General features: G+C 37.1%; 1 protein-coding gene and 1 long non-coding RNA gene across 4 annotated transcripts in view; one reads left to right on the forward strand and one right to left on the reverse strand.

Annotated features, from left to right (window-relative positions):
• Positions 1–2,174, forward strand: part of RBMS1 (RNA binding motif single stranded interacting protein 1) — a 245,618-nt gene extending 243,444 nt beyond the window's left edge. For both annotated transcript variants that reach the window (XM_021004858.2, XM_021004859.2), the window contains exon 14: positions 1,426–2,174. The gene's annotated coding sequence lies outside the window, so the exon portion shown is untranslated. The remainder of the gene's footprint in view (positions 1–1,425) is intronic.
• LOC110220718 (uncharacterized) overlaps positions 1–27,520 on the reverse strand; it is a 140,761-nt gene that overhangs the window by 19,121 nt on the left and 94,120 nt on the right. For both annotated transcript variants that reach the window (XR_013483049.1, XR_002327952.2), the window contains exon 3: positions 373–455. This is a non-coding gene — a long non-coding RNA (uncharacterized LOC110220718). The remainder of the gene's footprint in view (positions 1–372; positions 456–27,520) is intronic.

The following is a 27,520-nucleotide window of genomic DNA, read 5'->3' on the forward strand; positions in this document are numbered from 1 at the left end:
CTAAGATTATAAATTGAAAAGAAGGTGGCAACCTATATTATGGGAAGGAGTTTCCTCACCACTGATTAGTTCCCTATACCAGTGAAATCACAGGTATATTCCCTATCCCTATAGATGAGGGAAATTGTTTTTTAATGATAAAATAACAATTTCATTATTAGTACCTTCTTCCCATTTTTCCTCCAATCTGCACTAGTCACTATGGGTACAAAGGACTTAAGGTCATTTTTTATATTTGTCTATTTGATGAGTTACTGTCACCAAAAAATACTCATTCTCTGGTGGTAAATCATTTGGTGATGGACCATAACCTGATCTCTTAGAGCAGACATATAATCAGTCTTAATAAATAAGCATTTATTAGGCACTTACCTGTTGGCCTTGAACTCGAAGCCTTTTCAGTTTGATGGAACCTGCTAGGTTCTGCACTCTGGTCTTCAAAATCCCAGAGTCACCTGCTGAACACAATGAAACTTCAGATTACAGAGATACCTTTATTCCAAATAAAAGTGTTTCAGTCATTTCTACTGAAGAGCAGAAGTGAGGGAGTATGGTTGAATGAAAGTTTAATTTGAGCCCGTGTAGAATCTGTGTGCATCAGACTGTTTAGGTTACCATACATCTAAATCCCTCTCTTATCTTATTTCTGGGGGTAAAATATCACATTCATTACTACTCTGTCAATATTTTCTATTTCATATAACATATATACAACTCACATTTCACATATAACAGAAGAAATCACTGACATTGTATGGGTTTGTGGAGTTGACTGTCAGGGAACGTCACACATATTCTGTGCTACCATAGTGATCAGTACATCAAATCTATACTGATTTTTAAAATGTTGCATTGCAAACTTAACCACATCCTGACAACAAGTCACTATAAACAGCCTCAGATAAGACCTTGAAGGTTGTGTATTCCAAACTGAATGTAGCCAGGTAGCTTCTGATTATAGGATCATAGAGCTATATCTAAAATTGACAAAGTACATTTGGGGGCAAATAATTCTACCTGGCATTTTATTTTTCAACATAATAGATTATAATAAAATACAAGCTGTGTGGAGCACCTGACACCACCTCAGTTTTTGATTTGCACTGGCTTTTGTGTTTTCATTATGTTACACTTGATCTCTAAAGCCCTCCATGAGTGCTTCATGTTTGGTGAGAGGGAAAAAATGTTCTTAACCAGCCCAGGATTTTAAATAAGAGAAATCAGGCAACATGTTATCCAGTGATGGTATCCTTAACTCTGGAATTGGTTTTCCTCTGTCCAGTTGAGCCCCCATGCCTGAAATGCATGACTTTTCCCAAAATTGTGGGGGTTTTTTAATGAGAAACAGGCTAAACACTTGGTTTTATACTTTATCAAGTCTACAAAGCAATTCTCCTTTTTCTTTCTTTGACTTTTCTCTTCCAGATGTATAGAGGAGTGTCCTTACCTGAAGAAGGGTGTGAAGGCTGAAACAATCATGGATTTTTCTGATCAATTGTGCTTTAGAAATTATTGACAGTTTTGCACAGGTTCTTGAAAACGTTATTTATAATGAAATCAACTAAAACTATTTTTGCTATAAGTTCTATAAGGTGCATAAAAATCCTTAAATTCATCTAGTAGCTGTTCCCCTGAACAGGTTTATTTTAGTAAAAAAAAAAGTTTTTATCAAGTGTTATGACGCAAAAAAAAAAAGAAAAAAGAAAAAAAAAGAAAACAATTTTCTGGGAATGCACAAAGACCACGAAGACTCCTTCACGTGCATGACCAATTTTTTGTGTTTCGTTCATTTTTGTGTTTTATTTCTTTTTTTGTTTTTTTTTAATTGTATGAAATGGGTTTTCTGAAGTTTAAAGTAGTCAAACATCAAAACTGATGTTCTGTGCTTGCAGTGTGAATGTCGCTGTAGTGCCGTGTGTTGCAGTCACAGTGTTTGTTTTCTTAGCTCTCTGTTTTTCTTTGAACGTAGTTTGTGAAGTGTCTTATCTTTTTCTATCAATTCCAATTTGCCTTAAATCTTTCAATGCTGTAGCTGTTTCAGTAAAAGTTAGTCCAAACTAATGATGTAGAATGCTTTGACCAAATGAGCTGGTCTATTATGCCTTGTAAAACAGCAGCATAGGGCTTTTAAAAGGTAGTCAATAAAAGTTGCTGAAAATTTGGCTTTTTTTAAATGTGTAGTAGGTGTTTTTAATGATTTTTCACATAATGTGTAAGGTAGTGAAATGCAAGAGGGGGGAAAAATGTTTTGTGTGAAACACATTTTCTGACTAGGGAGATTTTAATAGGATAAATTGTTTGTAAGGCCATATGCCAACAGTTTCCTCTGGTAGTTTGACTGATTTAGAAAATCTGCTGTATGATGCAATGTAAATCTTTTTTGCCTTTTTTTCAGAAAAGAAAAAAAAACTAACTTGATGTTCTAGTTTTAGTGTAGGTAGCAGAGGGAGTGGTGGGGGCGGGGTGGGTGGGGAATCATGGAATGTTTTGTCCTTTCTTTCTACTAATGATAGTGCTTTAGAATGAGGGTGATGCCTGAGATCGAGCAAACGGAAAATGTTGCTGTTGCAGCGAAATGGCAAAAGCTAAAAGTAAAGGATTTATTTTCAAACATGAGCTGAGATGTGAGTAGGAGCATAAATGATTGGATACTAGCTCTCTATATTAGGTAAATTTTAAAAATGACTTGGCACTTTTAAAGGTAACTTTACCAAAGACCAAAGAGCCAGTAACCAATAACTCTGATTTGTCTCAGCATTACATCTTCTGTACTCTTTATTTTTGCCGGACCAGTTTGCGGTTAGGAGAATGTGCCTTTTTTGTACATTTACATTTAGGTTTTATAATTTTAATTGATGTATGGACACAAAAAGCATGAAGGAAGACTTGGATCCAAGCAGTGCCACACTTTACATCATCACTACAAGTGTTAAGTGTAAAGAAAACCAATTTTGAAACTATGAAATTCCTGATTCATAAATACACAGTTATTTTCTACTTTACACATTAGATAATTCACTGTTATTAAAGCTCTTTTTATTACAATTACATACATTTAAAAAAACAATGATAAATTAAGTTGTCTTCCAAAACTGTGTACTTGTCTGGTCAGCTGTGTATGATCAGTTATCTACCTCAAAGTTTATTTCCTTTTGTACTGGGACAGGTTGCTGGCTGGCCCTCCCTGTTTCCACAGACCAAATCTTCCTAGCTCAGGAGCTAGGACTAAGCAGTTATTTCTTTCAAGTATTTTTTAGTTTTTAAATTTTATGCGTGTATTTGAGTATAGATGTCGGTGACATTTCATAGTTTCAAAAGTAATTGCTGCTCTGAGAAGTATAGATTCTAGTGAATTACATAGTCATAAGAGAAATGTGTTTTTGTTTTTGTTTTTGGGTTTTGTTTTAATTTTGGTTTTTTTTGGTTTTTTGGGGTTTTTTTAAGTTGTGGTATTATTGGTTCTATGCTCCCTGGAATATTACTGCTTTGTAAAAGTCCAGACTTCCTGCAGCACCTTCCTTCCTTCCCTGTATCCGGTATATTTGCAAACCTGGATCTCTCACTACTTGATACTTTTGCATTAGTTAAGACAGAAAAACATTAGATAGCTCTGTTGGAGGAAGGAAAGATCTGCTGCTAGAAGTGTCTGAACTAAGTGCCATACTCGTCTGGGTAAGATTTGGGAAACATAACCTCTGTACATAAAGAAATAATCAGTTAAACATCACATAGTAGACAGCCATTAAATTATAAAAAAAAATTAATTTATGAAGAAAGACCTTTTGTACAGATTGAAAAAAAGATTTTCATAGAGATATCTATATGATCAAGAGAGTTAATTTTTTATTTTTGTTTTACTAGTGCCACAAACTTGCCAGTGGTAACTTATTTGTCCGGTTCAAGATAACTCTGTAGTTTTGTTTCCTAGGACTTGTTATTAAACGCCAAAAGACATTTTTGAACTGTAAATTTGATTAGATTGTCAGCTTTTTCTGTTTAATTTCTTTTGAAAAACTTTTGAATAAAAAAGATCTGAAAATGTTTGTCTTTTTTTTTCTCTCCCGTGTTTTGAAACAGGTAATTAAATATACCTCTATTTCATTTCCCTTAAGATCTCTTGAAGAAAAATATTGGTTTCAGAATGATTTGAATTTTATAGGGCTTGATTTAAACATAAAAACATTTTCTTTAATAAATTAATCATATTAATTGGCAAGTAATTTCACAGGGAGGAAAAAGAAATTCCAGTTTCATAATTAAGGCAGAGTGAATCCATGTCACCAAAATAGCTCACCAATGCAAGGAAAACATCAGTCAGCCATAGCCTAAGGTGGGTCTGAGTCATGATGGCAGATATACCAGATTGTGTATGAGCTATATTAGGGGAGGAAACTGGAAATGCTGTGACTTCCTTCTCGCTGTCTGAGCCCTTAGTTGTCTATTGTAAATTAGCCCACTCACCCTTTCTATGGTAAACTGGGTAACTGATGTCTCCTATTAATCATCATATGGCCAGCTATCAGTTATTGAGGGGCAAAAACCCAAGCCCTTCATTTTTTCTTATTGCCTTTCAGCAATTTTACTTCTTGTTTATGCCTTTACTCTGCAGTCATGCAGTCCTAGGCACTACAATTAGCTAAAGTCTCATAGGTAACAAAGAAATTAGGTTATCTGAAGATCAGCATTATCTATTCTGCCCCACCTCCCCCCTACTTATTCATGGAATTTGGACAAAAAAACATAGCCTTAACGTCTATATTTAATTCATTTCTTATTAAAAGGAATTATTAACTCTTACATATTTTCAGAGGACAACTTCTAGAACTTTCCCCCATATTTTGGTTAGGAATTGGTATGCTAAGGTGCTTCAGAAAGGAAGTAACAGTATGGGGGATTAGGGGATGAAATAAATAAACAATGAGTTTTTCTCTAAGTAGATGAGATATTTCAGCACAGTTGCCTGGTATTAATTTTCAACCTCCCAAGAGTTGTTATTTAGATGACTACATTTGGGTTTTAAAAAAAAGGAAGAAACAAGCATTTATTAATCACTTAACTGTGTGCTAGGCACTGCATGAGGGAACAAGGAAGAGAGGAATGTGACAAAGGCGAGAAATACAGTTGAGCTGGTAGAGGTGGAAGAACTTTAAATTGTAATATTCCCTTTAATGAGAATTGTGTGTGGAAACTCTGGTAAGTTCATTAACTGAGGCTCAAAGTATTTCTTTGCTGTAGCCAAAAGCCTAGTGAAAAATGGCCTTCAGAATAAGATAGGGGATGGAATGCTGCTGTTTGTCCTTGGTTCTCGAAGAGGACCATGACATCAGGAAGGTGATGCCATGACTTGCAAGTGAATTGGATTTAAGCGAGGGAGGGCTGTGCATAGTCACCAGCCACACTTTCTCCTCCAGAGCCATCTGGGTCCAGTGGCAAGATATATATCAGGACAACTGGAGGTAGACCAAAGATAGGGGACACCATTCTCTGAAGAACTTAATTTTATACTGGTGCAAGATGGGTGAATGATCTTAACCACTTGGGAGCAAATGATGATAGACTGCTTAGACTAACTGGCTATATACCTGGAGAATCACTAGCCCACTGTACTTAAAATAATTTATGGACCCATGTACTTTACTATTTAGGTTTCCTACTTCTATAAAGCTACAATTAAACAATCCATGTACCTACTATGTTTAGTGCAGGTCTCAAAACACACAAGTTTGATGTCATTTAAAATCTGCATACAGGCTGCAAAATTTCTCCACCATTGGCTGCTTAAATTCCAAAACCCTTTGCACATACTGCAAGGGAGAACATTGAAAATACCACCCATTAGTATTTTCTTAAATAACAGAAAGTCATTTTATTAGCCAACAGTGATTTGCTGCCCTTATTTATAATTAACCCAATATTTAGTGGGAAAAATCTTCCATAATTGCAAACATTGAAAAAAACAGATGGCCTGAGATTGATTCTGGAATTGTTACTTGCTAAATTGATCGAGTGTGAGATACTGGTACTATGATTTATTTATAAATTCTCTAAATGAGCAGTAGCATGGAATAATGGAAGGAACACTGCACCTGCACCCAGAATGCCAGGACACAGGTGACAATTGTTTGGTTTCCTCTCAATGCCTACTCTGTACTTATGTTTATATAATCCTTTATTGTTTACAAAGCCATTTCCTCACAGTGCTATCATGTAGGTAGTGGAAGTGAAATTTCCATTTTACATATTTTTTAAAAAATACCAAGATTTAAGTGACCATTCCAGGATCACTCAGACACTGTCAGAACTGACATTCAAATCTAAGTCATCAGTCTTTAAACCGGTGATTTTTCTACTATATCTCATAGCCTTTATAACAAGAAAACATAGCTAGAAAGTTAAACACAATGTTCTTAATTGAGAAACATAAAACAAAAATAAGCAATAAAAAGTATCGGAGAACATAAACAGCTGGAAAGGAGTGAAGATGAGAAAGGACCTGTTGGTGCATGTATACTGAGGGGGGAAAATTAGACTCAGGTTACACAAAATGTGTATAATTAAGGCCTGACCCTTGCCACTATCCAATCAAATACTACCTACATGAAACACTTTTAACTTGGTCTTACAATGCAAAGATCACAGCATCTGGAATCAAAGGAGCTGGGTTCAAATTCTGACTGCCGTTTAACATCTGTGTTACTTTAGCAAGACATAGAACCTTTCTGGGCCTCAGTTTTGTCATCTGTAAAGTGAGAGAGGTGGGTTGAACGACCTTGCCAGCTTAAATCAATGATCATATGAATGTCATAGCTTCCTAATGAATTTATGTAATGACGTATTACAGTTATTTGGGTTTGTCTTATCTTTTTACTAGACTCTAAACTCCAAGAATGCAGGATAACAATGTGTTATCTATTTTTTCCCCCTGTACCTAAGTGGGACAGTGGATGGAGTGTTATACCAGGAGTCAGGGAGACCTGAGTTCAAATTCTTCCTCAGACACTAGCTGAGTGACCCTGGGCAAGTCAAAACCTCTCTGTGTCTTAGTTTCCTCATCTATTAAATAAGGGGACTGAATTCAGTGGCCTCTAAGGTCACTTCCAGATCTAAACCTTGGACGCAATAATCATATGATTCAGTACACAGTTATAGACAGGAGATGGTTAATAATTGTTGAATTGAATACTGACCCTGCCAATCAACTGTTTCCTTACTGCCAGAAAGATAGTACCCATTTTATTCTCAGAGGCAGTGTGCAGGAATGGATAGTGTAGTTGATTTGGAGTCAGATCTGAGTTTAAATCCTCTCTCCCATGCTTCCAAGCTATGTGACCCTGGGCAAGGAACTTAACCTTTATGTACCACTGGCAGTTCCCAAGGACTTTGGACAAGGACAAGGAAGGTGCCATGATTAGGAAGGTGGTCTTCCCTGGGCAAGGCTCTAAGGCTGTGCTGATGCCTAAGATTTTCCTCACACATGGGAACTCACTTGCACAATTTGTATTAATAAGTGTGTTACTCTTGTTTTTGAGAGGTAGCATGATGGGCTTGGAGTTGGGAAAATGTGGATCCCTTAGACACTGCCAAAGTGACCCTGTGCAAGTGACCTAATCTGTGTGCCTCAATTTCCTCATCTATAAGATGAGGGGACCAGATTCAGTGATCCATAAATCTATAACCCTATGACATTTCTTAAGTTATTGACTAGTTATGATCTGATCCTGTGTAATTCCCACACAGGGACAGACTAAATGAGTATTTGTATATGATTATCACATCTTGAATTAGCATGTAAAATTTGGTAATGGTACAAGTATAACACATTTGAATAAAGGATTGTACTTTTAAAACAAATAAATTAAGAGATCTTATGTGTATAATATATGTATTTTACATACACATATGTGTGCATATGTATATACTGTGCAGATGGATGGATGGGGCATAAAGTAGTGGACAGAAGCCCAGACTAAGAATTAGGAAGTTTTGTGCCTGGCATGTTATTTGTGTGACTGTGGACTAAACTCTCAGGACCATTCAGGTCTACACAAAACCTCTGAGAACCTTCAGGCAATTCTCTAAAATGCTGATGACTTGCTGATCTTCCATTGGTAGAGAGAATTTCTGCTCTAGGAATGAATGAGCATTAATTAAGCACTAAGTGCTCTGCACCAACCGTACAAATAGGGAACCTGTCCATGCTTTCAAAGATATTACATTCTAATGGAAGAGACCACACATATTGGGGCCTTTGGGGAGTGGGAGGCAGGGAAAGGGATGGTGACTAGAACATATGAGGTAGTCCACTGACAAGTCCTTTCTAGAGACCTTGGTAGTACTCATTAATTATACTGTTCCAATACTCTCTTCCTGAGGAGTTTTGAGTTGAATGGTTTAGTTTCTCAGTTTAAAGGGTGGAGCCTGGTAAAAATAAGATAGCATGACCCCAGAGAGTTCAGAGGAATTCTCTACACTGATGAAATCATAGGTCAGGAAATAAATACACACACACCCCTATATTCTCTCACAGAATCATATGATTAGAGCTCATTTTTACAGATCAAGAAACTGAGGTGAAGCAAGGCAAAAATTTCTTTAAATGGTGCCACTGCTACGGCTTAATTTTTTCCATCCATAAGCCTGTCAGATAATGACCTAAAACAAACATTAAGTGTTTTGTTTTTGTGGGGTTTTTTTCCATTTCTAGGAGTTTTTGGAAAATAAAGATCCACTGGACCTGAAACAAAAAGATCCCTGACCTTATGGGTCAAGTAAGTTAATAGAAACCATAGAATATGCTTAATAAAAATTCGACCTATTTTGTATTTCTCAGAAGCCCCTCTATTACAGAAGCAAGGTTCAACTATTGTGGGAAATTGTGGCAACTGTGGCAATAAACACCCCACCCCTTTTGGAAAGGTTGCTTCTCATTCCCCCAGAAACCAAACTGGCCACTGAGTGGGACAGACTAGGATGATGTTACTTGGATGGAATGCTGGGGTTGGAGGAGGGCTGAGAGAAGACGGCTTGGAGGAAGCATTACTAGTTTCCCCTAGGCATCTATTTAAAATTCATTCTTCTGGTCTTCCAGCCCAGCTCCTTACCAGCACAAGCTAAACTTGAAAGGCGTAAAGGGGGCAGTGTGTGTGGATTTTCTGGATTCTCCATCCTCTCCAATTTCCCGTCTTTCCAAATTCCTTCTCCCCAGCAGTGATATATTTGATTGTTAAGTTTCCCAAGGTCAGAAACTGGGACATTTAGCTTCTTTGTAGCTTCCCGCAAACGTCCAGCACAAAAGCGGCTCACCATCTAAGTCAGGACTGACTTCCCCCCCAATACCTCATTGAGCATGTGTTTCTATTAGGGGTGACTAGGTGGAATCATACCAGGGACGGTGACCCACTACCATTCTTTCCATGCTCAAAAGCCTTACCAAGTTAGAGAATATCTTTGGCAGGGAGGAGGAGGGGAGGCAAAATCTGGGGCTTGTGGAAGAAGAGAAGCCAAGCAATTCCTTCCCTTCAAATACCTTCGTGATGAAATAACCACCCACCATCACTGGGAAAACAGCTCGGTACAAATGACTGTGCCCCACAGAATATCATCTATTCCAGATGGCGGTCACATGACCAGCTTCAGGAGGAGCTCACAAAATCCATGGTGGATTTCCTAGTATAGCTGAGGGCCCCAAATCTCCCACCAGGAAGAAGAACCTGCAACGTATCCAGTTTTCTGGCTTTGCTGGCCCTGCACCTCAGTGATATTTAATTCCCTATGAGCCCATGTGGATGCATGCATGCACGCAAACACATAACACACACACACACACACACACACACACACACACACACCCCGATGTTGCAGTATGTGTGCTTCTTGCTCCCTCCGTCTCTCTGAAGAAGCAGAAATGGTTTTTGTTTGAACCACTAGAGGGAGAGAGTTTCATTATCCTTTTGCCTTAAGCTCTCCGGAAAGAGACAAAAACACTACAGACCCAGACCTGTGAAGGGGCGTTCCAACCAAAGTGTCTCCAAAGCAGAATACGATCTTTTTGTGTCCCCAAAGACTCATCGATTGCCCAAAGGAAAGAAACGTCTGGCTCTTATGAGGGAGTAGGGAGCACTCTCGGTTAGGTTTTAATTTGAAGAAATGAAGCCCAGACAATAACATTTCCCGACACAGCCAGCTTTATCATCATTAGCATTATTGTACAGGCTGGGAAGTGACTATAAGGAAGAATTATAGCTCACAGAGGGTTGGGCAGAGGAAACTGAGTAACAGTTTGCTCCCTCATTTGGCTGGTCAAACTTGACATCAGGCACTTTCATGTTAAAAAAAAAAAAGCACCGAGTATCTGCAGTTTCATTACTCATAAAATTCCAGACTGTGGAGCTCAACTTAACCTATGTTATTCATTGTTCATTCACATAAGACACATGGAACAAAATAATAAAATCCTAGATTCGAGAAGAGACCTTAGTGAGCTTAACCTTCACCTAACCCTTCCTGCACTCCTAAAAGTGGTTGGTGACAGTTGGTCAAGTGGTTGCCCAAGCAGCCTCTCCTTGAATACTTCTGGTGACGGGAAACTTACCTCATAAGACATCCCATTCTACTTTTTAAATAGCTTATCATTAGAAAGTTCTTTTTAGCTGTGATGTAGTGGATAGATCACTGGATTGAGAACCTAGACCACCTATGCTCAGATACAAACTCGGTTACTCTGTGACCTGGAGCAGTGATTTTACTTGGAGTCAGGAAAGCCTGAGCTCAAATCCAGATTCAGATACTTACTAGCTATGTGAACCTATGACAAGTCACTTTACTTCTGTCTGCCTCATTTTCCTTATATGTAATGTGGAGTTAATAATAACACCCACCTCCTGGGGTTGTTGTGAGAACAAAATGATATGATATTTGTGAAGCACTTTGCAAACATTAAAGCACCATACACATGTGTTATTATTTATACTTCTCTTTGCCTCAGTTCCTTATCCATAAAATGAGAGAATTGGATTGGGACCATCTCAAAAGCACGTATGAACAAAATTGACTTCTGCATAACTTTTGGCCATGTCACCTAGAGTAACAGAATATCATTGGATTTAAAGCTAGGAGAGCCCTTAGAGATCACTTGGCTTAACTATCTCATTTTACAAGTGAGGAAATAGCAGCTTAGAGAAGTTGGGCAGGTAAACGGTCAGACCAGTAGCACAAAAGTCAAGATTTGAACCTAAAGTCTCTGACTCAAAACTTCCACCTCAGAGATTTTCAGCCAATTCACTTAACTCCTTATGGATTTGCTCTTCCATTAGTCTTCTCTGTCTGCTCCAGGCTGACCTGTCTACCTCGATGCTGTCTTGAATGACCCTCTCGTTACTTGGTCCTGTGCTATTATCCTTTGTAATAAGCTCATGCTATTCTACTCAGTAAGCATTAACTCCCTGCTTCATTCCCTGTTGCCACTGTTCTAAATATTTTCATCCCTCTATAAGTTCCAGACTATCCCATAAACTCCCTTGCTTAGAGAAGATAACAGCCTCCTACAGAACAGGAAAATTTGAAACTATTCAAAAAGAAATGTTCCCCCTTCTTAAATCACTTACAATTTCTCAGCTTCCTCACTTCCTTTTATCCTGTGGTTCTATTCCTTGTTCCTTCACCAAAGGATGTCCTTAGCATCTTTTCATTTCTCTCTATGGTTTCTCCCATGACAATCTCATTCTCTCCCACATCTTCAACTATCACCTCTGTACAGATAACTCTGAAATCATATAACATCATCCCTAACCATAATTCTGATGTCCAGATCCACATCTCCAACAATCCATAGAATATCTGTACCTCAGTGTTTCACCAGTACTTCAAACTCAACATGCCCCAAACTGAATTTATAGTTTCTCCCAAACACAGTCTTTTTTTTTTACTTTTCAACTATTCTTCCATGTTCATCTAGTTATCAAATTCTATTGATTCTATTTCCACAAAAGCCCTTTTATATGCCTCTTTTATTTCCTACTCTAGTTCTGACTCTCATAATTCCTGGACTGTGATAACCTATTTCATTTCTATTTTCTCTCCATTTTCAATCTTTTCTTCATTGTCCTTTCTGAAGACTTACAGCCAGGGTAAGATTGACAAGTTGCCTCCAAATTGTCATGATACTATATATTGCTTACCTAATATTACACACACATACACATACAAATACACACTAATTTATCCATTATTTATGGCAGACCCCAGACATAAACATAGAAACTACATTATGATAAAAGGTACCATAGAAAATGAAGCAATATCAATACTGAACCTATATGTACAAAATGCTATAGTATCTAAATTTATACAAGGAAAACTTAAATGAATTACAGGTGGAAATAGATAGTAATACTATAATAGTGAGGAACTTTCATCTTCCCCCTTCAGAATGAGATAAATCTAACCAAAAAAAAAAATAAGAAAGAAGTTAAGGAGGTTAATAGAATCTTAGATAAGATAGATATGGTATATATCTGGAGAGAACTGAATGGTAATAGAAAGGAATACACCTTTTTTCTTAGTGGTACATGGTACCTTTACAAAAACTGACCATATATTAGGGCACAAAAACTTTATACTTAAATGCAGAAAAGCATGAATATTAAATGCATTCTTTTCAGATCACAATGCAATAAAAATTATATTTAATTGGGGACCATGAAAACAGATTAAAAATTAATTGGAGGCTAAACAACCTAATTTTAAAGAATGAATGAGTTAAAGAACAAATAGAAACAATCGATATTTTCATTTCACAATGATAATAATGAAACAATATATCAAAACCTACGGGATGGAGCAAAAGTAGTAATCAGAGGAATTTTCTATCTCTAAATGCTTATATTAATAAAATAGAGAAAGAATGAATTGGGTGTGCAACTAAAAAACTGGAAAAAGAACAAATTAAAAATCCTCAATTAAACACCAAATTGGAAATCTTAAAAATTAAAGGTGAAATTAATAAAATTGAGTACAAGAAAAAGATTGAATTAATAAATAAAACTAGCCGTTGGTTTTATTAAAAAATAAAATGAATAAATCATTGGTTGATGTTATTTTAAAAAGAGAGAAGAAAGCCAAATCACTAGTATTGAAAATGCAAAGGGTGAATATGCCACTATTGAAGATGAAATCAAGCAATTAGAAGGAGTTATTTTGCCCAATTATATACCAATGAATTGAACAATATAGGTGAAATGGAAGAATGGTGACAAAAATACAAACTTCCTAGATTAACAGAAGAGGAAATAGAATATCTAAATAAACCTCTTCAGAAAAAGAAATTGAATAGGCCATAAATGAGCTTATTAACAAAAAAGAATCAGGACCAGATTTATATTTATTTACAAGTAAATTCTACAAAACATTTAAAGATCAACTAATTCCAATATTAATTTATTTAGAATAACAGGCAAAGAAGGAGTTCTACCAAACTCCTTTTATGGAATAAATATGGTACTAATACCTAAACCAGGAAGAGCAAAAATAGAGAAAGAAAATTATAGAATTAATGAATTGGATTAATGAATATGGATGCAAAAATCCTAAATAAAATACTAGTTAGGGAACTACAACAATGTATATAAAGATTATACATTGAAATGAGCAGAATGTTGTACAAAGCAACAGCAAAATTGTTCTAAGAACAACTTTGAATGACTAAGTCACTTTGGGTATCACAAAATACCCAAATTAATTACAAAGGACCTACAAAGGAAGATGCTACCCACATCCAGAGAAAGAAATGATGAATAGAAGTATGTATACTGTGGTTTTATGTGTGTGTGTGTGTGTGTGTGTCTAATGGTAGCCTTCTCTAGGCCAGGGTGAGATGGCAGGGAGCAAAAAAAAGTATACACCAGAAAGCAAAATAAAACTTAGATGGAAGCACAGAAAAGCAGGGTAGCTTTGAAAATGATGTGCAGTATTTATCACATAGTTTTTAAAAAAAGTTAACTGTGAAATGGAAATTCATGGTTTTATATTGCATCCTCTTTTTATGTTGTGTTATATACACAGAAATGTTCTTTTTTGTCTTTTTTTATTTAAGTTCAAAATGAATAAAAATTTGAAACAAAAACAAAAGAAAAAAAGAGGTTCTTCTTAATGTTAAGAAACTCTTGGTTTCTATCATGAGCATCTCTTTTGTAGCTCCCAAGAAATGAGGTGAGTTGTATACTCACATTGGTTAGCAAGGTCTTAAAGAAATCACCATATGTAAGTTACCCCTTCCTCTTCTGCTGATTTCAGATTTTGGAATGGCTTCAGGGATCATAGATCAATAAATCAACAAGAATTTATTAAGTGCCTACTATGTGGCAGGCATTGGGCTAGACCCTGGTAATATGGACAAAAATGAAACAATCCCTGCCCTGAAGTACTTTGTATTCTGCCAGAGGAAATAACATGTATACAAATAAGTCAGATACAAAATATATACAAAATATTAAGTTAAAGATAAGGTAATTACAAGAGGGAAAGCACCAAATTTTGTGATCAGTGAGGGAAACAGGGAAGGGTGAATCAGGAAAGACCTCATGTAGGCAGTGGCACTGAGCTTTGGAGGACAGTTAGGATTCTAAACATGAAGTTGAGAAAGGAATGTATTTTTTTTTCATTGAGGCAATGGGGGTTAAGTGACTTGCCCAGCACCGCACAGCTAGTGTCAAGTGTCTAAAGCTGGATTTAAACTCAGGTCTTCCTGACTCCAGGGTTCGTGTTCTATCCCCTGCACCACCTAGCTGCCCTCAAGAGAATGTATTCTAGGCATGAAAGATAACCGATTCAAAGACATAAAGATGGCTGACATCAACAGACTTAACTGAACTGTAGAATATATGAAGGAGAGGAATTTGTAATGAGGCTCAAAGATGGATTAGAACAACTTTTTGAAGGACTTTAAATACCAAACAGAAGTGTTTTATCTCTAAAAGTAACGGAGAGCTGGTCAGACAGATGACACAGTGGATAGAGTGCTGGGCCTGGAGTCTAGAAGATCTAAATTCAAATCTAGCTTCAGATACTTACTAGCTGTGTAACCCTGGGCAAGTCAGTTAACCCTGTTTGCCTCAGTTGCCTCATCTGTAAAATGAGCTGGAGAAGGAAACAGCAAACCATTCCAGTATCTTTGCCAAGAAAGCATGAAGAGTCAGACTAGAATGAAAATGAGTGATAATGGAGAACCACTGAAACTTTTTCAGTAGAAAATTGACATGGTCAGACCTGTGCTTTAGGAATATCACTTTGGTAGCTATCTAGTACAAATTGGGGAGCAGTTGGACTGGAAGCAGGGGATCAATTAGAAAGATGATGCAACAGTCTAGATAAGAAGTGATGATACTGTGAATTAGGGTGATAATCATATGAGTGAACAGAAGGGGACAAATGCAAGAGATGTGTATATAGAATGGAGAAGATTTGGCAACTCATTGGACATGAAGGGTAAGGAAGCACGAGGAATCAAATGTGACTCCAAGGTTACGAACTTAAGTGACTAAACTCATAGTGGTAAATATGGAACTTGACGTAAATAGGGAAATTAGGAAAAGAGTAGGTCTATGCCAATCTATATTAGGCATCAATAACTGTCTTGGAATTGGAGCTTAGAATGAGTAGAACAAAGCCCTCCCCAGACACGATGAGGACCTTATAAACGTAATCAAGTGTGTGATGGTACTGGGTCATGAGAACCATTCAAACTGGGTCATGAGAGCCAATTGTTAACTTTTTTTAGTATGTCTATTTATATTTCAGCAAACACCACAAATCAGAATGTGATTTTTCATTTCATTAATTGTCCAGCTTAAACTGTTGGAGAAAATATTAACAATACAAATCAAATTCAAAAGTATGCTGTGCTGGGCAGCTAGGTGGCACAGTGGATAGAGCAGCAGCTTTGGAATTAGGAGGACCTGTATTCAAATCTGGCCTCAGACATATAACACTTACTAGCTGTGTGACCCTGGGCAAGTCACTTAACCCCATTGCCTAGCCCCCCCCAACAAAAATGTGCTGTGTATACATTAGTTTTGCCACGCACACCCCACCTCCTCCAGCAACCAGGTTGTTCAATGTTTACTAGCATACCCCTGGATGTAACCTATGACTCACAGCTCCCTGCTATGCCAATATGGGGGATTTGATCTTTAAGGCCATTCCTAAAGATTTTTCTCACTTTAGTTCATTATTGCCTGCACATGGGATTTACTCTTGAGTAAGTTCTGAATGTAGCTTCTTAATCTTATCTTAGAGTCCTCAAAGCTATTTGTTATGGATTTCTCATGACTTAACAATAGAAATGCATCCAGGCTTTGTTTTTCTTTCCATTAAGCACTTTATTCTTGATTTACATTTTTAATGTAAGAATCCATGCTATTCTGAAACCCTCCTTCCAATTATTTAACGTATATTTATAAATGCATCTAACAGATTTCAATCTCAAACTGCAAGGCAGAAAGACTGTGTTTGGGCTTCATTGCAATTTTCCTGAGATTCTTGCTGGTGCAGGAAGGATTATAAATGGACACAACATATGTACAGGTCACATAAGGTTAGACTCTGACAACAGGAGTTAAAGACCATCAATGTTTCTTAGAGAAGGTGAATAATTCACCCAAGAATATTAGAAGCTGATATAACTCCTTACACATTTGGCGGGAGAATGGTAATTATTGCAGAACTGGATGGCAAGTAAAAGGTAGTCCTCCCTAGCATTAATGAAAGCTGTTATAGTGGTGCCTTTGCTACGCTTTCTGATCTCACATTGCCCCTTCTTTGAGGAGTCAAACAGTCTAGAGGTCACTATTGGCTCAGTCTGGCCCAAAACTTACAAAAAAGAGAGGATGGTCAGAGCTTGAGACTTTTCCAAGCAGGAACATAATGACTATCAGCTGATTTTGGCAAAAAGCAATTACACTGTAGTGGACCCAGAGTTGTTCATTATCAGGGCTGCTCTAGAAACATGGTGGCATCCCTAGGAGAAACAAAATACCTGATTATGCTCTTAATAGACAGTAAGAATTTGGTTTACTTTAAGGAGTCCTGAATCTTGTCAGGTTGTCATCCCAGTTGGGCATTATTTTCATATTTTTTCCTTCCAGATGAAATATTCCTGCACTGAAAAAGACTGTCACCAATGTACTACCACACAGCTTGGAACCAAGTGACCTCTACTGAACCTTTTTTCTTATCTTTTTTTTTTTTGCCAAGTGGCTTTGCACTACAGAGCAGAGGTCTGAAAGAATCATTATGGGTTGTATTTGGCCAAAAATCTAGGGTAGGTGTTCTTAACCTGTGGTCCTTGAATTCTTCTGCTTGTGGGTAAATTGCAAAGGCTTTGTATCTTGGGTGAGAAAGTTTCCCCATTTTTATCCTAATATAATTTATTTCCTTTATAATCATATATATTTTATGCACAAAACATTAAAAACATTATTCTGAAAAGGGTCCAAAGTCTTTATTAGACTGCCAAAGAGTCTGACAAACAAAAAATTAAGAACCCCTAATCTAGGGTAAATTGAGAACCAAGAATTCAATTTGATGGTACAACTAGTATTGTGTTTGGGCATGTAATGGCTGGAATTATGTTTAAATACGTCAAATCATAGAATCATTGGTTTAGAGTTAAAAGGCAGCTTAGATCCCATCAGGGCCAAGTCCCTACATATGAGGAACCTAAGTCACAGAGAGGTTAAGTGACTAGCCTAGGGTCAAAAAATCAGTAAGTTACTGAGGCAGAATTGGAAATCAGTCCAGCACTCTATCTACTTCCCCAACTGATGCTAGAGATGGGATCCTGATTCCAGGTCTTCTGAATCAAAATCAAGTGTACTTTCCTAATTGGTACAAGTAAAAAAGGAGCCCCAATGGAAAGTGTTTGGAATGCTACAGCTGTTGGTAGTACCTTTGATATCAAATAACAAGGGAATACTACCATCCCTCATCATGATAGATCATTTATCAAGATTGTGTCATTTGAACCCATGTCCCAAAATGCTTTCTATTCTACTGAGTTACTTGAATACATAAACAGATTTGCGATCTCAATGTGGATACTCCCTTCATCACTGCAGATCAAAACCTATCCAGACTTCATTCTCTATACATATTGTTTAGGTCTTCACACATAAATACTCCAAAGAAGATCAGTTCAATGGGGTGAAGGCCTTTCTGCAGGTCTTCTGAAATTTCAAAGATCTCAGGCAGCATTCAGGCTGTCAGTCTATGACCTCTTACTTTCATTATAACTGTCCCATCTGCTTTTCCAGTCGTACCTTTCTTTGATAATTTTTATGTTCCTTGATGTTTGCAAGTTGTCTTTGATAATACACTATAGTCTTGCATCAGGGTCCATCTCTCCATTGATCTTTGGGTCGCCAACAGTCTTGATTAATTGGAGGTCATAGTGTGCTATGATTTGCAGCTATATAACATTATCAGGAGACTATTAGTGTTTAAAAGATGGGTTTTGAGGGCAGAGAGCAACTTGGAATCATTAAAATTGCTGCACAATTTCCCAAACACAATTCAACCATTTTTCTTCCTCTTCAATTCTGGGCCCAGTACATGTGTGTCTAAGATATGTGTGCTGATGGAGTAATTTAACACACTACCTATCTTTCTGCCTGCAATACTTTGATAAATATGCATTCTTCAACCACTTGATTTTTCAAATGCATAGTATTCTGAGGCTTCAAGCACAATGCAATCTGTGAACAGAAGCATGTGGATGGTCTCACCACCTACAGGGAATCCTTTTTTCCTTTGAACATTAAGCGTGACATGACTATAGGGAAATCCTATGGAGAACCCTTCCCTATTTTATAACTCACTTGATCATATCTAACAAGGTTATCTTTTATGATCTTAACCTATGCAAGAGAGAACCCTTGTTCAAAGAAAGCCCTTGAGAATGCGTTTTGCTTTGACAGATTAAATTCTTATTTGTTGCCAACAAGCAATAAATAAGATGGAATCTTCTATTCTCTATGCCTTTCACTCAATCGTTCAAAGATATATCTGCTGTAGGAAATTATCTGTAATTACCTGCCTTTTCCCTTCTCCTATTTTCACCAAAAACCAGGCATGTTGGTGTATGCATATAACCCATGCTTTGGGGGATTCTTAGGCCATTGAATCTCTCAGAACTCTCTCAGAATTTCTGAGTTCTTGTGGGCTATGCTTATTGCTAGTCTGCACTGTTTGCCATTAATATGGTGAGCCCCTGACAGTGGAGTCCACCAAGCACAGCAGGCCCAAAATCCCAAGCTAATCGGTAGTTGGATCAGGCCTGAACTTCAAAAGTCTCAGCAAGTTAGGAAGACTCAGTCTTAAAAATATACATCCTTAATACTGTGAAAGATTTTGTGCAGATTAGAAAGTAGGTATGTAAGTCAGGGATTTACTGAAGTCTTCTTGGATACTTTTTAAAAGGAGTAATATAATCTAGTTTTGTTTTGTTTTGTTTTGACTTTTGATATCTCTTCAGGAGATCAGTTCCTGGATGCTTTCAAAATTGTCTTAACAATTTGTTTGTGAGGACTTAGTCAAGCCCTACAGTTCTTCCTGACTTCATTTTCTTAAAAGCCATTTCCACATCCTTGTTTAACCCACTAGGCAATAAAGAGTCATTAATAGTAAAAACATAACCTTATAGAAATTCTGTCAAATCTGTTTAACTTATTTTACATTTTTCATGTTCTCCTTTCTGTCTCAAATATATGTGGGGTCTTTTTTTTAGAGTGATCTAGGCTAGCTAGCTTACATGCCACACTCTCTCCTAGCTGATCTTTACCTCTGCTACCTTTTGTTATTTTATGAGATGATATTGCTCAATATTATTTTTGACCAGCCTCCACTGCAATGTTTTTAACATAAACTGATAGTCTAGATCAGTGTTGCTTTGCTTCCCATATCTTGAAATCAAGTGCTTCCTGGATGAACCAGTTTCTAGGTGCCTTTAGCTGTTCTTTTGGTAACTAGTTTGCATTGATTAAAAAATCTTTAAGAAATATTGTTAATCAGAATGAACTTGTATCCATTTTCCATTTTTTAGCATCAATAGCATGTTTAGGTTGTATTGGTACCATTAAAACTGCACATAGCATCTTCTCATCTAATTTTGTGATGTTGACTTGTTCTGCTTAATCCATAAAGTGACTGCACACAGGCAGATTATTGAGAAATGACTTCCATATGTGTACTTAGTTGCTTCTTATCTCTTAGAATATAGTCAATTTCATTTTTTGTGATTCTGTTCAGAATTCACCAGATCTAGTGCCTTCTGACACTGGATTGGAAGGTAAAAATGAATTATAGGTGATTTTGGATTATTAGCAAAAGTGGAATCAGTGATGCTCTTTGACCAACCAGAAGGGATAGGATTGGGGAATTAGTCCCAGGTGTCCATGCCTTCTCCATGGTTAGAGATTTTCATCAGAAACACCCAGGGAAGCATCAACCAGTTTCCTGGAGAAGAAGGGATGGGAAGGGTTCTAAGAGAAGAAGTACTGACAGTAGACAGCTGAAGACCATGGCAAAAAGTAGCAAGCCAAGTCAGAACCAAAGCAAGGGACAGAGCTGAGCTGTCCATGGGAGTGAAGGGGATGGAAGTATCTGAGGTCAGTATAGAGGGTGGGGACTTAAGGAAATAGAAAAACAGAGCTTACTGACAGTACTGTTAGTACCTGTATTTTAGGGTCTATAATACTCTAGATTGCCTTCAGAGACTGTTCTTTCACTTTGTTTGGTGGGGAAGACTGGTGAGGATGGAAGGAGTATGGGTTAAAGATAAGTTTAATACATTCTTTGTTACATTTGGAATTTCCTTCTATTTCAGTTTATTTGGGACTTTTGCCTTCTTGAACAAACAGGCTCATACCAATCCTTCTCCCTAGCTATAGGCTTTTCCTTTCATGCTTCATGTCCTTTTAAGATCTGAGTATCAAAAATCTTCTTGTGCAGCTGTGTTAGATTCTTCAGAAGCATGCCCCTTTTTCTTCTTCATCTGGACCATTTATAATTGTATGTTTATTTAGAGTTTCTTGATAATTTTTTTCATGTCTCAGAACATGAGATCAAATTCTTTTTTTTTCTATGAGCTTTTTTGGAATCTGCTTTCTTAAAATCAAGATGTAGCTATCTAATTATGATCAGCATTTCCTTAGTATAATAGAAAGAGCATTGACCATGGAGTCTCAAGACCTAGGTTTGAATCTCATTTATTTGACCATGGTCACACAAATAGTAAACATCAATCACTTAGCCTTCCCAGTATTCAGTTTTCTCATCTACCAAACTGGGAAATTGAACTAGAATGCCTCTGAGGTCCCTTCCAGCTGCTCTGCTTTCTCCCAAGATTCCTACACTTCCATTTCACAAACTATTCTTCCTGGGTCAGAATTAAATCCAAAGAAACATATCTCCTTATTGTTTCCTTAACCTTCTAAAAGATGAAATTGTCAGCAAAATACACCAGGATTTTATTCAATCTTCTAATTTTTAGCAAGATTTATAGCAGATACTCATAGCTGAAGTGCCCTATTTTTTTTAAAAGCATAGTACTTTTTGTAGGAGTTTTGTTTTATTTTCCCAATTGAGTCTGTGGGAGGGAGAGAAAATAAATGTTTGTTAATTTAAAAATTATTTAAAAAAAACATACACAGCATATGTAAGACTCTTTTTAGTTACATAGTAATTTCACATGAAGTATCTCATTTAATCCTCCCCAATGATCTTATAAGGTAGGTAGCACAAATATTATCCTCATTTTGGAAGTGAGGAAATGGAAACGTCATGAACCTCTGGAATGGTTTATGATCACCTAGAAAGGAAAGTGGTGATCACTAAAACCTGGTCTAGCTTGATCCAGAAAAGATCATTTCCTTTTTCTGAGGAGGTAATTGACAGAGTTGTAGAGGCATCAGGGAGTGAGGGATAATGAGCTGTCCTCTGAGTCAGAAAAACCTGAGCTTGAGTCACATCTCTGACACATGTTGGTTATGTAAACTGAGGTAAATCATTTAAACTCTCTGGGACTCAGGCAGCTCTCTAACATTATAGATTTAAGAATCATTACCAATCCACTTTGGTAGAGTTTTCTAACTGAGAATTCTTAATGTCAATAAAATCAGATTTGGGTTTGGCTCAACCCCTGCCCTCGCACACAAATTAAGACTATGCTACCACTGGAGTTCACCTGGATTTTAACAAAGTATTTGATAATATTTTTCATTTTATTCTTATGGACAAGATGGTGAGATATGAGTTAGATAATACTACAATTAGCTGGATTTGGAATTGCTTGAATGGCTGGACCCCCAAAACAGCCCTTAATGGTTCAATGCCAACTTGGAGTTGCTAATGGAGTGTCCCAGGAATCTGTGTTTAGCCCCTTGCTGTTCACAATTTCTATTCATGATTTGGATGAAGGGATAGATGGCATACTTGCTAAATTACAGATGACACAAAATAGGGTGGGCTGACAAAACATATTGGATGATACCGGCAGGATCCAAAAATATCTCAATAAGCTAAGATCTAATCAGATGAAATTTAATAGAGATAAATGTGAGGCTCTGCGCTTAGTTGCAACAAATGAAATTCACATGCACAAGACTAAAGAGACATTTTCTACGTGGGGAAAAATTCTGACTTACAAGCTCTGTAAGAGTCCACAGTATGGTAATCAAAAAAAAAAAGACTATGATCTTAAGCTCCATTGTGAGAAGTGAAGTATCTTAATAGAGGGTAGGCCTGCTATACCCCAACCTGGTCAGAACATATCTGTAAAAGAGAGGAAGGAAGGAAGGGAGGAAGGAAGGAAGGAAGGAAGGAAGGAAGGAAGGAAGGAAGGAAGGAAGGAAGGAAGGAAGAAAGAAAGAAAGAAAGAAAGAAAGAAAGAAAGAAAGAAAGAAAGAAAGAAAGAAAGAAAAGAAAGAAAGAAAGAAAGAAAGAAAGAAAGAAAGAAAGAAAAAGAGGCAACTAGGTGGCACAGTAGATGGAGCACTGGTCCTGGAGTCAGGAGGACCACAGTTCAAATTCAGCCTCAGACACTTACTAGCCATATGATCCTAGGCAAGGCACTTAACCCCCTTGCCTCACCAAAAAAAAAAAAAAGAACATATGTGTAGTATTGTGTTCAGTCCCGGGTGACGTATTTTAGAAAGAATACTGATAAGCAATAGGGTGTCCAGAGGGGAAAAACAAGAATGATGAGATTCCTTTAGACCATACCCTGTTAGGATTTATTGAGAGATTTGGGAGTGCTTAGGTTGGACAAAAGATTTAGGAGAGATTATAATTTTCTTTCAGTATTTGAAGGAGTGTCATGTAAAAGTAGGATTAAGCTTGATCTGCTTGGTCTCAAAGGGCAAAACAAGGAGAAAGGAGTTAAAGTTACATAGGAAGAGATTTTAGCCTTCTTATAAGGAAAAGCTTCCTAGTAATCAGAGCTACCCAGAAGTGGAATGGCATCACCTATATTGTATAATTACATAACTTTGAATTCCTGTCTGCTTTAGTGCTTGCAAGGGGGCTACCTAAACTCAGATATTTCTAGTCTCTGACCTAAGCAAAAAACAATTGATCTTTAACTAATCTTTAAAATGGGTTTGTTTGTTTTTGTTTTGTTTTGTTTTTGTCATTTCCTTTATTAGTTGGAATAGATCCAAGTTGGCAGAGTGGAGCCAACATTTTTTCCCCAAGTTCTCCCAATACAACCCTTCTACAAAAACTTAAAAAACATGCCAAGAAAAAGTCATAGCATGTCATTTATTCCAACCCAAGGCAGTTTAGGAAAACAGAAAGAGAGGTCTGCAAATACTGGGACGGCGGGAGGGGCTGGCCAGAAGTGGTACTGCCTGTGGGCTGTGATGGCAGTGGCATCAGGAATAGCCTAGCACCCAGGGATGGTAAAAGGATTGAATATTTGGTCAGAATTTGGTCAGAAAGAGATCCCAGGGGAGCCCTGAAATAAGATTGGGAGCAGGAATGGATGCCAGTTGGCAGCTCTGTCACCCGTTACACAGTTGTGGGTCATAGTTCTAGGGCAGAGAAAAGAGGTAATGGTTCCAAGGGAGAAGAGGCTGTATCTGGATAAGTACCAGAGCACAGGAGGGAAAGAACCAGATCTCTCTAGAGCACAACACTTTAAAAGTACAAAAAACTTATGGGCCTCCACTGAGCTGTGAAAGCAGCAAAAGGACATAAAGGACAGAAGCTTGAACCAGAACCCCCTATCCCCCACTCAGAAGTGAGCAGAAACTAACTTTAACATAAAGTCAAGGCCAGAAATAGAATGAAAAAAAATGAGCAGCAACAACAAAAAAAACCTAATCATAAAAATTAATATGGTGACAGGAAAGTCAGAAACTCAGAAAAAAATCTACAAGCATGTACAAGGAAAGCCTCAAAGAAAAATGCAGATTGGATACAAACTGATCAAGAATTCCTAAAAAAGGAGAGGATTCTGGGAAGATGATGGAGTAGGTCAGAAAACTTTCAGGTCTCCAAATTTCCTCCACAAAAAAAAAAAAAGACATTGCCTCAGAGCAGCAGAAATAAACACAGGGTAAAGCAGTAGTCCTCCTAAGACAATTTGAGAAAACCCCAGGAAAGACCTGACCTCCAGGGTTGGAGGGCCTGAGTGAAGTACAAATACCTCCAGGCAGACTCTGTAGAATTAACAAACAAGCCCTGGGGGCAGCAGGGTTCAGAGGCAGCTTCTGCCTCAGAAACTCTCATCTTGAGATAGTGTGGGGGAGGGGGTCTGATGGCTGAGTAGGAAAAGTTTGAAGGACTTTCCACTGTTGAGGGATGCCAAGCACAGCTGCACTAATTAGACATGTCCTGGGCTGTGGCTGTAGGGAGAAGGAGTTAGCGTTCACTTGGTGAGTGCTGTAGGGAGGGGCAGAGATACCCCTGCCGGCTGCAAGCATTTGCAGTTCTACGGCAGAGAGGGGAGCTGCAGCTTGCAGCCAGCAAACGGACTGCAGGGAGCAAGATCATTTGCAGGACAATGTGGCTGGGGGCCTCAGCTGTGGCTTAGGAGTGGAGAGGAGAGCCCAAGGTTGGGCCCCGAGACAGACCTCAAAAGAGAAGGACCTGAGGCTTGGGGCAACATTCCTCATACCTTGGGACTACAACTTGATTACACTAATAGCTGCTGAAAGCAAAATAAAACAAAAAATAAATAAATAAAAATGAGTAAACAAAGGAGAAAGAACCCAACCATAGTTGGGTACTATGAGGACAGAGAAGATCTGGGTTTATATTGAGAAGAATATAAGGGAGTTAAATGTCAAACAGTTCAAGCACAAAAAGAAGAACTTATAAAGGACTTAAAAAATCAAATAAGAGAGATTGAAGATAAATTTTAAAAAAAGAGCAATGCAAGAAAATCAAGAAAAGAAAGTCAACCAACTGTAAATAAAGAATCAAAAACTTGAGGAAAAAAATTCTAGATTTGGGCAAGGGGAAGCTAATGATATTCTAAGACACCAAGAAATCACAAAACAAAATCAAAAGAATGAAAAGATAGATACATATAAGGTCCAAGAGAAATGTAAGGTAAACATTAAAGACCAATTATAAAGGACTCGATCGGGTCAATTGTTAACTTTGTATATGTGAAAATAGTAGCAGTACTCTTATGATTGTCATAATTATTTGGGTAGTTTGAAAGAAAGGTGTGGGCTGAGCTGGGTATGATGGAGTGATCCTAAAAAAAATAAAACTGTGTAGGGAGAGATAAAAAAAGAGTAGTTATCTCATACAGATGAGGCATAAAAGGAAAAATGGATGCAGAAGAAGCTAGTAGGAAGGACTGGAACCTTACCGTATTTCACTGAATAATTATCACAGATTTTATGCCAAATTTTTTTTGCAAAAAAGTAGAGTGTGACCATTGTGTGAAGCTTTTTTAACAACAAAAAAAATGTGCTGGTATTACTTAAAAATCATTTATTACTAAACTGTCTTTGGTGCAAGTTTAGGATGCACAGAGTACTTGTGAATATACTTTAAAATTGAATACTGACAATGCCCATGTGCTGAGAATTCTAGGACAGTGGCTGGCAATGAAGAGATAAATGCATATCCATATGCTACTGGTGAATACATTGCTGCTCTGCCTACCTTTTAAGCAGCGTGATGAACAGAATTATACCATGTGATGATTATGCAATGAAAAGTTATAAACCAATTTTTGGACTGAAAAAACAAGGTGCAATGATTATGCGGTGATGATGATTGTGCAATGAAATACAATATTCTCATCAGGAATAGGTTAAAGAGGGAATAATATATATTTCTAGAAGAGTATAAAAGTCTTCTAAATTCAAAAAGGAAAAAGAGGGGAAGAGGATAGAGTTGGGGGGAGAGGATAAAGGAGGGACTCTTAAAGGGATGGGTAGATTAAGGAATAGGAGGGCAAGGTAGTGGGTAGAAGTAAAGCAGAGGAGTGAGAAGGGATAGGGTAAACAGAGTCAGAAGGATAGTAAAGAAAAGTGGGAAGGAGGAAAATACACAAGTAATTGTAGCATAGAATGTGAATGCAACAAATTTACCCATAAAATGGAAATGGATAGCAGAATAAAAATTTGAATTCAGCAATATGTTGCTTTCAGGAAATGTTATAAAAATGAGAGATACACACAAAGATAAAATAAAAGTCAAGAGTAGAATTTAGTATATTAAAAAGAATTGGGGATACTAATCATGATCTCAGACAAAGTTAAAGTAAAAGTAGATTTAATCAAAAGTGGGAAAAAAAATTGAGAAACTACACTGTGTCAGCAATATTATTCAATACTGTTTTTATACCATTTAAAATACTTAGTATAAAATATCTGAGTGTATACCTGCCAAAACAGACACAGGAACTACACGAACATAAATATAAAAAACTTTTTATATGAATAAACTCAGATATTAATAATTGAAATGATATTTATTGTTCATGGGTAGGTAAAGTCAATATAATTTTTAAATGACAGTTTTACCTAACTAATCTATTTATTCAATGTCATCCTAATTAAATTACTAAAAATTATTTACTAAGTTAGGAAAAATAATAACAAAGTTCATTTGGAAGAACAAAAGGCCAGGAACTTTAAAAAAAAACAGGGAAAAAAGATGCAAAAGAAGTAGATTCAGCAGTATCAGACCTTAAACTATATTATAAGGTGACAGCATTGTTGAAGTATAAAGAGGATAATTTCAATTATTTTAAATTAAAATATTCTTGTATAAATAAAATCTATGTAGTCAAGAATAGAAGGAACACAGAAAATTGGGGGAAAGCTTTCATAAACAATCTCTCAGATAGGATGTAACTGGGTTGGAATATTGCTTTGGTGTAGGAAATGATGAGCTGGTTGATTTAGAAAAACATGGAAAGACTTGGACCTATGAAGGAAGATGCTATCCACCTTCAGAGAAACAGATGAAAGGAAGAAATAAGCATTATATATGTGTGTATCAG

The sequence above is a fragment of the Phascolarctos cinereus genome, unplaced genomic scaffold (genome assembly GCF_003287225.1).
Source record: "Phascolarctos cinereus isolate Bilbo 61053 unplaced genomic scaffold, phaCin_HiC Scaffold_726;HRSCAF=1367, whole genome shotgun sequence".
In the NCBI taxonomy this organism is placed as follows: Eukaryota; Metazoa; Chordata; class Mammalia; order Diprotodontia; family Phascolarctidae; genus Phascolarctos; species Phascolarctos cinereus.